This window comes from Rana temporaria, chromosome 8 (genome assembly GCF_905171775.1).
Source record: "Rana temporaria chromosome 8, aRanTem1.1, whole genome shotgun sequence".
NCBI lineage: Eukaryota > Metazoa > Chordata > Amphibia > Anura > Ranidae > Rana > Rana temporaria.
In genome coordinates, this window is record NC_053496.1 from 58,215,198 (window position 1) to 58,229,983 (window position 14,786).

The window sequence follows — 14,786 nt, forward strand, 5'->3', positions numbered from 1 at the left end:
ATAATATTCTTAGTGTATCATCTGGGTGAATACCAACATTATTGTTGGGATCCTTCCAGAATCTGGCAGCTCTGTGACATCAACCAGCAGTGGGCTTTAGCACACTGTCTGGATGCTAGGTCAGAAGAGAGCACATATGTTCTCCTATGACGCACAAGAGAAGCATAGTCAAATTAGATTTGGCCATAATTCGCTTTCAAGGATCGGGCCGTTAGACCGGGGGTCCATTACATTCAGAGGTCAGAAGATAAGAAAATATAAAAAAAAATCAATCTGCTTATTCCTGGGAGGTTACAGTAGAAGCCAAAGAATCATGTTCGAGCCTGTTCATATGAGAGGCACGTGTCACAGTCTCATATAGTGTGGACTGTATAATAATTATTATGTAGCTGACAGCATACACACTTTAATGTATATGAGTGAAAGCAACAAGCTGTATCATGTTCATTACATGACCAGAAAGCTCAGAAATATTCCCCAATATTACAGACATCCTCTTGTTATTTTACAAATAGTGCAGGACACAATAATTTCATATACAAACATTACTGACTGCTTTGTGAATGTGATTTAAACAACATGCCTAATAATGTTGTGTCATGTTATAAAACTCAATTAAATGCTAGTGTATTACAAATTGGCATATTGTGCTCGGTACAATTTATAAACTAAAATGGTGACCTTGTTTATGTAATATTTTCTTCAACTATGACGGTATCATAAAAAAAAAGAACAGAAATACCGCGCTAGAAAAAAAACTAAAATAAAAGCTGCAACGACTAGGTGTTATACACACAAAAATAGTACAGAAAAAGGAATGAAGTTGCGCTGTGAACAATAACAAATCTAGACTAACACAGTGAAATTACAGGGACCATATGTGAGTAAAGTAGCCCTTGCCACAAAGGCTACTAAAAATATTGTCCAAAATATGTGAAGCAAAATTCAAATGTGAGACAAGTTGTGAAACAAAGTTTGATTATGAAGCAAAGTTCAAATGGCAAAAAACAAGCCAAAAACCACTTGAAGTGAATTAAGCAAAACCAAATCTTGCGTGGTAAGTGATGAAAACAGTCCTGATGATAAAAAGTCCTATATATATTATCGACTGAATACCACCACCAAAATTACACCTTAAAAAGATGGAGGCTTACCAGATAGCAAGCTTGACTCGCTTGCGGCTGTAAACCCCAGCCATGGCCTTTATGTGGTCGACACCAATTACAGATGGATCAATGAACCCTCCAGGAGCATCAGCGGCAAGTTGAGTGAATCCAGGAAATAAAATTCATATGATGAAGTATGACAAAATGAAAACAGCACGTGCAAAGAAGTTGATTGTGACTGAATTAAAAACCATCATAGAATGAAGGCTTATGAAGGCTAGGGTTTTAGCCATAAGCTGATCTTAAATGTTCTTCTGGTAAGCCTTCATTCTATGAGGTGATCTGGTGATGTTTTTTTTTTTTTTTCTCAAAAAAGGATGTTTATTGAATAATATGACAATAGTACATGGTTACAAACATTATGTCTGTTACATTACACTTCCTCTTTTGTACAGCCATATATAATCGTAAAATAATAAAATAACAAAAAAAAAAACACACAGAACTTCTGGAATGCTACATCCTCCTCCCGCTAAATCATCTCATTTTGCATTAGAGCAATTTACGAATATCAGCAAGCTCTCACACTCCTGGACCCGCTCCATTGTATACAGGGGTGCAATCCCCTGGCCCTCTCCCCCTTCCACAGAATGCCCCTGATCCGGTCTTATATCCTCGCCTCCGGCCTTTTATATGAGCAGCCTGTCCAATACCAGCTCAAGTGGGGCTAATCCCGGGGAATTTAACCAGGGGACCCACAACAGTTCAAACCTGCCCCACCGTTTCCTGTGCTGATAGATGTATTTCTCTGCCTGGAGAGTGAATCCCATCTGGGCTATCCACTCCCCCAACCTTGGGGGCTCCGCATCCTTCCAGTGCCTAAGGATAAGTTTGCAGGCCTGAAAAAGGGCCCTACCAACAGCCTTTTTAGGGTTATCCTCCAGTGGGAGGTCTTCTATAATACCCAGGATACACACTTTAGGGGTCTGTGGTACTTGAATCATAAACACATCATTCAGAGTTTTGAGAACCCCCGTCCAATCTGGTGATGGTTTTTAATTCAGTCACAATCAACTTCTTTGCACGTGCTGTTTTGTCATACTTCACCATATGAATTTTATTTCCTGGATTCACTCAACTTGCCGCTGATCCTCCTGGAGGGTTCCTTGATCCATCTGTAATTGGTGTTGACCACATAAAGGCCCTGGCTGGGGTTTACAGCCGCAAGCGAGTCAAGCTTGCCATCTGGTAAGCCTCCATCTTTTTAAGGTGTAATTTTGGTGGTGGTATTCAGTCGATAATATATATAGGACTTTTTATCATCAGGACTGTTTTCATCACTTACCACGCAAGATTTGGTTTTGCTTAATTCACTTCAAGTGGTTTTTGGCTTGTTTTTTGCCATTTGAACTTTGCTTCATAATCAAACTTTGTTTCACAACTTGTCTCACATTTGAATTTTGCTTCACATATTTTGGACAATATTTTTAGTAGCCTTTGTGGCAAGGGCTACTTTACTCACATTGGGTCCCTGTAATTTCACTGTGTTAGTCTAGCTTTGTTATTGTTCACAGCGCAACTTCATTCCTTTTTCTATGACGGTATCATGTCTTCTACATCATGCTTTTTACAGATGACAGTATGTTTATACATTACCTTGTTATTAATCAGTAATGGTCAACCAATGGTACATTTATAATTTATATGCCCAAACTCTACCATCTATTTTTCTTAAAGTGATTGTAAATGATCACCTTGTAAAACAACCCATTCAGTTAAAAATAGAAATGAAAGGCAAAACATTTCTGTATGGACAAGTGATCACATTCCCTCTGTTCTCAGCTGCATTAGAGCTGGGGAGAGGAGAAGCAACAGCACACTGATCTTCCCAGTGAATGGCTGTGCAGTGGGGACATGTCAGGACAAGTCTGATCATTGGAGAAGAGCAGGCTGAGTTCCCAGCACAGCTTGAGAAGTGACCATGGTGTGCTCTCCTGCTTAGTGTGTTCAGTTTTTTATTAGGAAAGCAGATGGACTAGCAGGAACACCAGGGATTTCACACAAAGGAAGCAATACAAAGAGAACAGGATACTTTTTCATAAAAGTACATGGTACAGCAGGCACATATGAGGAATATGAAATGTTGGGGTAACAAACACTTTATTTTAGATACAATCACTCTTGTTTCTTAATGAGAAATTCCATTATCAGACTTATCCCCCATCTCCTACACTAAATTGAGAAGATACCATTAAACCACACAACACCACCAGAATCATTTTCCATTATATTAGAACTCTGGCATAGTTGGAGTTTAACTTTCCAAGCTTCAGGATCTGCCAGAGGAATAGCCCTAATGTTATGTCATGAATGTGGAAGATATCAAATTTTGCTATAAAATGTTTATTGATTAACATCTTTCGTGTTTTTTCGGGTAAGTATGTAGCAGAAGGAGTCAAATTAGTATTAGGGGTTAGGTTAATAGTTTGGAGGATTTGATTGAATGTTAGGGTTTAGGTGTTTAAGGCCTCGTACACACGACCGAGAAACCCGTTGTAAATGAAACATTGTTTTCCTCGACGAGTTCCTTGTTAGGCTTGTCGAGAAACCTGACAAGCTTTCTTTGCGTACACACTGTCAAGACCAAATCTCGTTGTTCTCAAACGCGGTGAAGTACAACACATACGACGGCAGGGGAAGTTCGATTTCACTGGCACAACCCTTGGGGCTGCTTTTGATAATCTCATGTTACTGCGTGTTAAGTAAAAGTTTGGAAAGAGACGATTTGCACTTTTCAGTCTGTAACAGCGTGACAAATGTGCTATCTCCATTACAAACGCTACTTTTACCGAAGGTGCGCTCCCGTCTCATACTTTATTCTGAGCATGCGCGGGTTTCTAAGCATACACACAAACGTGTTTCTCGTCAAAAACCAGCCCGACGAGGAACACGACAAGGAAATTGAAAATCCCGTTGAGGAAAAAGAGAATTTGTTCTCGATGAAAAACATACACACAACCGTTTTCCTCAGCAAAAAAAGCTCTGCCAAGTTTCTTGATGGATTCTGTCGAGGAAAACGATCATGTGTACGAGGCCTCAGTGTTGGAAAAGGATTGGCCTTTTTTAGAGGGTAGGTAAATTGGTAAGGTTACAGAGAATTTAAGAGTTAAAATAACTCTATCATTAACAAAAGGGCTGCTGATAAGTATAAATTATTATTCTTTTTTTCTTTTTTCTTTGTAATCATGTTTTATTATGTTTTATACAGTAATACAAAAACGTACAAAAAAATGTAAAAAAAACATTAATACAAAGATAAGTTCAATAGAATATAGTAACAGTGCTTCTGTAACAATAGTCAGTGTAAATCCTGTAGTACCTAGGACAAATTCTAATACAAGTAGGAAAAACAAGTGAGGAGGGAGAATGTTCCTTCCAGGACCACAGGTAGCCATAGGAAATAGGAAAAAAAAAACAAGTCAGAAATCAACTGACCAAAAACCATTTGGAACAATTGACACCAATAAATTACAAATCTGGGGATATACATGTAGACTGAGGCCTCGTACACACGACCGAGAAACTCGACGGGCGAAACACATCGAGTTCCTCGTCGAGTTCCTTGTTAGGCTTGTCGAGGAACTCGACAAGCTTGCTTTGCGTACACACTGTTAAGCCAAAATCTCCTCGTTCTCAATCCCGGTGACATACAACTCATACAACGACAGGGGAAGTTCGATTCCACTGGCTAAACTCTTGGGGCTGCTTTTGCTAATTTCATGTGTTTGCGTGTTAAATAAAAGTTTGGTAAGAGACAATTTGCACTTTTCAGTCTGTTACAGCTTTAAAAATGTGTTATCTCCATTGCAAATGCTACTTTTACTCCCGTCTCATACTTTAATCTGAGCAAGCGCGGGTTTCTTAGCATACAGACATCCGAGTTTCTCGTCGAAAACCAGCCTGTCGAGGAACTCGACGAGCCAATTTGGACTCCCATCGAGGAAATAGAGAACTTGCTTTCTTTTTGGCTCGTCGAGGTTCTCGACAGTTTCCTCGATAAAAATGTACACACGACCAGTTTCCTCGGCAAAAAAATATCTCCCAGCTGGTTTTTGCCAAGAAACTCGGTCGTGTGTACGAGGCCTAACAGTCTGAGAGTGACCATCTCAGGAAATTGCAGGTGGGTGCACAGGGTGCTAAATAAATTCTATGGTAAAATAGATAAAAAGAAGGAAATAGGCTTGAGACATGTGCTAAATTACCAGTGCGTTAAAGTGGTTAAAAATTCAAAAGAGTGTTCAGTCATCTGTGATCTCGGAGGAATAGTACATCCATCCTGACTCTATATTATGGAAGCAGTCAAGTTGGTCCTTGGCAACATGCACCCAATGTTCCACTTCCATGATTTTGTCCACTTCTCATTTTCATCAGCTAATATATGACAAGCAGCCTGTTTACAATAACATGGGATCAGGCTCTTGGCAGTGTTTAAAAGGTGGGGAGTCACACTTTTCTAATACAACTTAACCAATGAATGAACATCATGGAATATAAACTGCAGCAGGGTACACTGAACTGGTTTAATGGTTGTTTTCTTTATCCAAGTGGTAATTGCTTCCCAGAACACCTGGGTCTTTGGGCAGGAGGAAGGTGCCATGTTGGGGACATTCCTGCCACCAACTAGAATCCACACCAGAAGCATCTAGGCCAGACGAGAAGGAGTTCTGTACCACCTAGTTAAGAATTTATAGGGGTATTCCTGGATACAGTTACTAATGGAGGAAACATGAGTCAAGCATATCCTTTTTTGAATATGGGGGGGGGGTGAAATTAATTTTCCAGTTCCTTCTCCCACCCTCTAATATAATATGGAGGTGGCTGGAATTGGGCCCAAAGAACTGGCTTATGTAAAAGCAGGTGTCTAGAATCTGAGGGGTATATGCACTAGTTCTCAAAAGAAGAGATGGTGTCTAGTGGACGCAGTTTGAGTTGCAATTTAAAAATAAAATCACATAATTTGAGATGCTACTCATTACTTGACATCAAAATGTAGCTTGCTGCAAACATTTAGAATATAAAAATTAAGAAAGAAAAATGTAACAGTTTAAAGTACTCAATCAAAAATTACTTTTCATTGATGTGACTTTAATAAACTGAAATCTGATTGCTTTGTATGTTCTGAGGCATGTCATTCATCTTTATTTACAATTCTGCTTTTTAAATCTGATTTAGAAATTGCATAACTTAATATATTACTTTAACCCAATAAAACAGACAATGTTACTGGTGTGGCACAACATACCAATGGGCCTGATTTACTAAGCTATGTGCGCTGCGCTGGTTCATGCATTAATTAGTACTCCGGGTGGAGGCTTAATCAGGCGCATGAACCAGCGTAGCAGCCGGCGCATTGAAACTAATATGTAAAGCCGCGCCGAACTCCCTATAGAAGTCTATGGGAGAAATCAAAAGTGTTCATTTTAAAGGCTAATCTGCAAGTTTAGTCCTAAAAAGTGTTTGGGGACCTCAGTCCTGCCCCAGGGAACATGTATCAATGCTTTTTTTATTTTTTAAAACGGCCGTTTTTTCGGGAGCAGTGAAATTAATAATTCTTAAAGTGAAACAATAAAAGTGAAATATTCCTTTAAATTTCGTACCTGGGGGGGTGTAATGTCAGCATGTGAAATAGCGAATTTTTCCCGCACTTAGAACTCCCCCTGCACAAAGTGACATTCTGAAGGAAAAAAGTCATTTAAAAATTCACACGCGGCTATAATGAATTGTCGGCTCTGACAATTCTAAAGGGATTCATTCATAAAACAAACAAAAAAATGTGTAGGGGTTCCCCCAAATTAAATTACCAGGCCCTTCAGGTCTGGAATGGATATTAAGGGGAACCCCGCCGTAAAAACCAAAAAAAAAAAAGACGTGCGGTTCCCGGCAAATATCCATTCCAGACCCTTCAGGTCTGGTGTGGATTTTAAGGGGAACTCCACCCCAAATTGAAAAAAAAAATGGCGTGGAGTCCCCCTAAAAATCCACACCAGACCCTTATCCGAGCACGTTGACCTGGCCGGCCGCAGAAAAGAGGGGGGGACAGAGTGCGGCCCCCCCTCTCTCCTGAACCGCACCAGGCCACATGCCCTCAACATGGGGAGGATGTCCCCATGTTGATGGGGACAAGGGTCTCATCCCCACAACCCTTGCCCGGTGGTTGTGGGGGTATGCGGGCGGGAGGTTTATCAGAATCTGGAAGACCCCTTTAACAAAGGGGACCCCCAGATCCTGACCCCCCCCCTGTGTGAAATGGTAATGGGGTACATTGTACCTCTACCATTTCACCCCAAAAAAAATGTCAAAGTGATAAAAATGACAGTAGCCGGTTTTTGACAAATCTTTTAATAAAATCTTCTTTTCTTCTTTCCTTCGGGGTTCTTCCGCTGCTTCTTTCTTCTCGTCCACATCTTGCCCGACGTCTTCTTCTATCTTCTCCGTCCGTCCTTCCGCCTTCTGGTCCCGCATCTTGCCCGTTGTCTTCTCCGTCCGCCTCCTCGTCCGCATCTTGGGTCTTCTGCGGTCTTCTTCTCGGTCCGCCGCCTTCTCGTCCCCTGCGTTTGAATTGTAATTGGCCGCCGTTTTCCCGCTCCTGGGACCCGCCCCCCTCTGACGCCACAAGTAAACTCCTTAGAAGGTCATGTGCGTCAGAGGGGGGCGGGGTCGCAGAGCGTCACACAGCGGGGGAATTCAATTTCAATCGCGCCGCCCGGAGAAGAAGTTCCCGCCGTGTCACACTCATGTGACCCCGCCCCCCTCTGACGCACATGACCTTCTAAGGAGTTTACTTGTGGCGTCAGAGGGGGGCGGGTCCCAGGAGCGGGAAAACGGCGGCCAATTACAATTCAAACGCAGGGGACGAGAAGGCGGCGGACCGAGAAGAAGACCGCAGAAGACCCAAGATGCGGACGAGGAGGCGGACGGAGAAGACAACGGGCAAGATGCGGGACCAGAAGGCGGAAGGACGGACGGAGAAGATAGAAGAAGACGTCGGGCAAGATGTGGACGAGAAGAAAGAAGCAGCGGAAGAACCCCGAAGGAAAGAAGAAAAGAAGATTTTATTAAAAGATTTGTCAAAAACCGGCTACTGTCATTTTTATCACTTTGACATTTTTTTTGGGGTGAAATGGTAGAGGTACAATGTACCCCATTACCATTTCACACAGGGGGGGGTCAGGATCTGGGGGTCCCCTTTGTTAAAGGGGTCTTCCAGATTCTGATAAACCTCCCGCCCGCATACCCCCACAACCACCGGGCAAGGGTTGTGGGGATGAGACCCTTGTCCCCATCAACATGGGGACATCCTCCCCATGTTGAGGGCATGTGGCCTGGTGCGGTTCAGGAGAGGGGGGGGGCCGCACTCTGTCCCCCCCTCTTTTCTGCGGCCGGCCAGGTCAACGTGCTCGGATAAGGGTCTGGTGTGGATTTTTAGGGGGACTCCACGCCATTTTTTTTTTCAATTTGGGGTGGAGTTCCCCTTAAAATCCACACCAGACCTGAAGGGTCTGGAATGGATATTTGCCGGGAACCGCACGTCTTTTTTTTTTTTGTTTTTTACGGCGGGGTTCCCCTTAATATCCATTCCAGACCTGAAGGGCCTGGTAATTTAATTTGGAGGGACCCCCTTTTTTTTTTTTTTTTTTTAATGAGCAATGACTCTATTCTTTATAGCCATGAGTACTTTAACCACTTGCCCACCGGGTTAATTCTGGCACTTCTCTCCTTCATGTGAAAATCACAATTTTTTGGCTAGAAAATTAATCAGAACCCCCAAACATTATATATTTTTTTTTAGCAGACATCCTAGGGAATAAAATGGCAGTCATTGCAATACTTTTTGTCACACCGTATTTGCGCAGCGGTCTTACAAGCGCACTTTTTTTGGATAAAAATCACTTTTTTGAATTAAAAAATAAGACAACAATACATTTTGCCCAATTTTTTTCTATATTGTGAAAGATAATGTTACGCCGAGTAAAATGATACCCAACATGTCACGCTTAAAAATTGCGCCCGCTCGTGGCATGGCGTCAAACTTTTACCCTTTAAAAAACTCGATAGGCGACGTTTAAAAAATTCTACAGGTTGCATTTTTTGAGTTGCAGAGTAGGTCTAGGGCTAGAATTATTGCTCTCACTCTAACGATCGCGGCGATACCTCACTTGTGTGGTTTGAATACTGTTTTCATATGCGGGCGCTACTCGCGTATGCGTTTGCTTCTGTGCGCGAGCTCGTCGCGACGGGGCGCTTTAAACATTTTTTTTGGGGTTTTCTTATTTATTTTTATTTAGTTTTATAATGTTTTACACTGAAATAAAAAAATAAAAAAAAAATGATCAGTTTTCTTCCTATTACAAGGAATGTAAACATCCCTTGTAATAGGACTAGTGTGTGACAGGTCCTCTTTATGGAGAGAGGCGGGGTCAATAAGGCTGGAAAGCATGGTATTGAAAAAAAAAAAAAAAGATCTCATGCTTTCAGCTGCAATCATGTTCGTTCACCACAGTGGTGTAGTGTATAGCACTTTGACCTAGCAGCAAAAGAGTTGTTGGTTCGAATCCCGCCCGTGACAGCATCTGCATGGAGTTTGCATGTTCTCCCTGTGCCTGCGTGGGTTTCCTCCCACAATATAAAAACACGCTGTAAATCGGTTCCGGTCTAAATAAGCCCTAATATGCAGTAGTATATTAAGGTTTGGTTCTGCCCTAGGCCTGACTACATATCTGCACCTCCTAATAGAAAAATGACCCACCCCTTCCTGTCAAGGTCACACCCTGTTTTTGTATAACCCCGCCCAGTAATTTTCAGGGGACCCACACACTAGTTCTGGGGGGGCACTGGATTCCCTTAACCACTTCCATACCAGGCACTTACGCACCTTCCCGCCCAAGCCAATTTTCAGCTTTCAACACTGTCGCACTTTGAATGGCAATTGCGCGGTCATACAACACTGTACCCAAACAAAATTGGCGTCCTTTTTTCCCCACAAATAGAGCTTTCTTTTGTTGTTATTTGATCACCTCTGCGTTTTTTTTTTTGCGCAACAACTAAAAAAAGACTGCAAATTTTGAAACAAAAAAAACTTTTTCTTTTTTTAGGTTAATTTTTTTGTAAATAAGTTTTTCTCTTTCAATTACGGGCACTGATATGGCGGCACTGATGGGCCCCGATGAGATGGCACTGATGGACATCGATGAGGTAGTACTGACGGCACAGATGAGGTGGCATTGATTGGCGGCGCTGCTATGCGGCACTGATGGGCACTCATAGGCGGCACTGATGAGCACTCATGGGCGGCACAGATGGGCGGCACTTATGGGTGGCACTGATGGATACTTATGGGCGGCACTTATGGGTGGCACTGATGGATACTTATGGGTGGCACAGGTGGGCACTGTGCATGGATGGGCACTGTGGGGTGGCACTGATTTTCCCAGTCAGTGCCCATTTGTGGGCACTGATTGGCATCTTTTTTCTTATTTTTTAATGCTTTTTGTTTTTTTGTTCTATATTTTTTTTGTTTTTGCACACCCTGGTGGTCCAGGGTGGGCATCCCTGGTGGTCCAGTGTGGTGATCCGAGGGGGGGCTGCGCTGATAAACAATCAGCGCGAACGCCCCCTGTCAGGAGAGCCGCCGATCGGCTCTCCTATACTCGCGTCTGTAAGACGCGAGTGAGGAAGAGCCATCGATGGCTCTTCCTGTTTACATCGTGATCAGCCGTGATTGGACACGGCTGATCACGTGGTAAAGAGTCTCCGTCTCCGTGAGAGACTCTTTACCGAGATCGGAGATGCAGGGTGTCAGACTGACACCCCGCATCACCGATCGCCGCGCTGCGTGCCCCCACAGGCGCGTGCGGCATGAAATCCTGCAGGACGTCCTGTCAGGATTGTGTAACCACTTCCCGGACGTAAATCGGCCATAGGCTGGGCGGGAAGTGGTTAATTTGCATAGTTTTTCTCTCACTTCCTGTTTGGCTATGGGGCAGGAAGTGAAGGCAAATCTCCCCAATTGGACACAGATAATACAAAATAAACTGACAGGGCCTATAACCCTCCCTCACTCTATCCAAAATGAAAGAAAATAAAACTTGTTGATTATAGTTCTTGTCAGGGGCGGACTGACCATTGAGTCACTCGGGCACTGCCCGAGGGCCCCATGCCACTAGGGGGCCCCATCCGGGTTGCCAGGCTCAGTAAAACCAGGGACAGTATGTAAAAATCTGTGTTTTTTTTAGATCTGTCCCTGATATGTCCGAAAATGACATGCTTTTAATGTGAATATCCCAAGATTTTAGCTGCCCGCCTCTGCACTACCTCCTGGCGTGGTGGTCATCTGTAAGCCAGAGGGGCCCCATAATCTTCTATTGCCCAGGGGCCCCATGAGTTGTCAGTCCGCCCCTGGTTCTAGTTTAAGCACAAATTTCATAGAGTTTTATTGAGAGCCCTAAGAAAATATAACCATGCCAATAGGCCAGGATAGAGCGTTGCTAATATGTAGGAATGTGTGTGTTAGAGCACCCCACCCAATGTTAACTAAAAAATTATTAATTTGCAAATAAGTATTATCTGCTCATTTTTTTGGGGATGTCTGCACCCCTGATAGTGACAACATTTGTGAGGTGTCTTCACCCTTTCTAATTCATTCACTTCCTGTCACATAGCCAAACAGGAAGTGAGGGTAAAACCTTACTAATATATTTTCTTGGGGACACAGAGATCAATCTAAATAGTTTCCCATTATGTAAATTGCACTCTAGCATTTTGCTGTGTACACCCCAAATTATTAGGGATCTTGGACTTTGGGGTCCATTTACTAAAGGCAAATCCACTCCTACAAGTGCAAAGCAAGGAAGAAAACAAAACAACTTTGCTTCTACAGGATTGGATGTTAAAACCATCAGTGCTTCCTCTCTGATTTTCAGCAACTATGCTTGTACTGCAGAGTGGCTTTGCCTTTACTAAACCCCAAACTAAATAATCATTTGGGGCAGGGATCCTCAAACTACGGCCCTCCAGCTGTTGTAGAACTACACATCCCATGAGGCCTTGTAATGCACTGACATTCACAGACATGACTAGGCATGATGGGAATTGTAGTTCCTGAACAACTGGAGGGCCGTAGTTTGAAGACCCATGATTTGGGGTGTACACAGCAGTGCTGGAGTGCAATTTGCTTAATGGGGACACTAGTTAGATTGACCGGTGTCCCCAAGAAATGACACTGGTAGGGTTTTAACCTCACTTCCTGTTCAGCTGTGTGACAGGAAGTGAAGCCAATTTTAAGAAAAGGGACACAAAGCTCAACACAAAAATAAAAAAACACAAAGCAGGGGTTCTAACACTCACTTGGCTTCCCTCAAACACCCACAATTTGAATAGGATTGCCTTGCGCTAGATTTAAGCACAGTGCTGTAAATCAGCACGTCAAGCCTGTCCACCAATAGCAAACCCCCCCCCCCCCCCCACAGGCCATGTTTGCAGGTTTTCCTTCATCTTGCACATGTGCTTTAAAATAGTCTGGACAGCAATTCTTGATAAGAGAAATCCCCAAAACATGTCCTGTCGGGGGTACTTGAGGGCCGAGGACCACTGCAGAATAAATAAAATACTTACCAGTTTTTGTCTTTAAAGTCAGGGAGAATAAACATGGCAAACATTTCATGATTACACACCAGGAAAGAAGCTTAGACAAAAATCACACATAATTTGTTAGGCCCTAACCTAGTTCAGCTGCAGCTGTCAACATATGTAGCATGAAAAAGTAACAAAAGACAAACTTAACAATTTTAAAGTAATTTTTATTGGTCAACAAAACAAGGAAAGCAAAAAAAGACAAACAAACAAACACAAACAAAAATACATTTCAAAATTCTAATTAACCATAGCTTTACACATTTTTCATAAAATAAGGCCACATAGACAAATACATCAAAGTGAACATCATTTAAAAATAAACCAAAACCATTGGCAAAATAAAACAAAACCCATGCAACAAACCACATTTGTGTTTAGCAACAGCATTTCTGCCAGCCTGCCCCTTCTGAGGGCAGCTGAGGACTGATCGATCCAAGCTTTTTATAACAGTGCTAGTAATGAAGCAATTGGAATCACATGAACAAATTGCAGTCTCTAGTTTGGGTGAGCTTGTAATTGGGCACACCTGCAATTAATCCAAACCACGCTCTATGAGCATCCAATGAGTGTTTTTCACCTTTTAAAAAGAAAGGATATTTTTTTTCTAAGTGTTTGAGCATGCTCAGTTCATCACACATGTAGGAACCAAGCTGCAATGGAATGAGAGCTTTTTTTTTTTTGTTTCCCCTGATCTGATGCTTTCCAGCCTGAAGGGGAGGTGTTAAAAACAGAAGTAAACACGCACATTTAATAATCTATTTGTGTGAAAAAAAAGGTTGCCAATTTTGTTTGGGAGCCACGTCGCACGACTGCGCAATTGTCAGTTAAAGCGACGCCGTGCCGAATCACAAAAACTTGCCCGGTCATTGACCAGAAATATGGTCCGGGCTCAAGTGGTTAAAAATTAACAAAACACAAAAGTGAGCCCAATTTTTGGGGATAATGTGAAAGATGATGTTACACTGAGTAAATAGATACCTTACATGTCACGCTTTACTATTGGAAACACTCCTGCAATGGGGCCAAAATGAATTCCGTGAATATCCCCATAGGCGACCTTTTTCTTTTTTTCCAGGTTACCAGTTTATAGTTACAAAGAAGGTCTAGTGGTAAAAGTATTGCTCTCGCTCTAACGCACGCGTCAATACCTCACATGTGTGGTTTGAACGATGTTTATATATGTGGGCGGGACTTGCGTAAGTCCCGCCCACATATGTAAAAATTATTTTTACTTTTTGCTATAATAAATATCCCCAAAAATATATATTGAAAAAACTAAAAAACCCCTCAGTTTAGGCCGATACGTATTCTACATCTTTTTGGTTCCAAAAAATCGCAAATAGCGTTTAGTGTTTGGTTTTTGCAAAAGTTATAGCGTCTACAAATTTTTTTTTTTTGTTGTTTTAACTAGTTATTGGGGCGATCAGCGATTTTTATCGGTACTGCGACATTATGGCGGACACATCGAACACTTTTTTGGAACCATTGGCATTTTTCTAGCGATCAGTGCTGTAAAAAATGCATTGCTTACTCAAAAAATGCCACTGGCAGGGAAGGGGTTAACACTAGGTGCGAGGGAGGGGTTAAATATGTTCCCTGGGTGTGTTCTAACTGTAGGGGGGGGGGGACTGACATGTGAAAATGACAGATCGCTGTTCATGAAGGGGAACTCCAGACCCCCGAAAAAAAAATAAGGTGGGTTCCCTCCAGGTGCATACCAGGCTCTTAGGCTTGGTCTGGAACATAAGGGGTTAAACCCGCGCAAAAAATATAGCGTGGGGTCCCCCCCAAGATCCAAACCAAGCCATTATCCCAGGCACGCAGTCTGGTCAGACAGGAATGGGGGTGGGGACGAGCGAGCGCCCCCCTCCCTCCTGAGCCATACCAGACCACATGCCCTCAACATGGGGGAGTGTGTGCTGTGGGGGAGGGGGGCACTGCCCCCCCAACCCAAAGCACTCTTGTCCCCATGTCGATAGGGACAAGAGC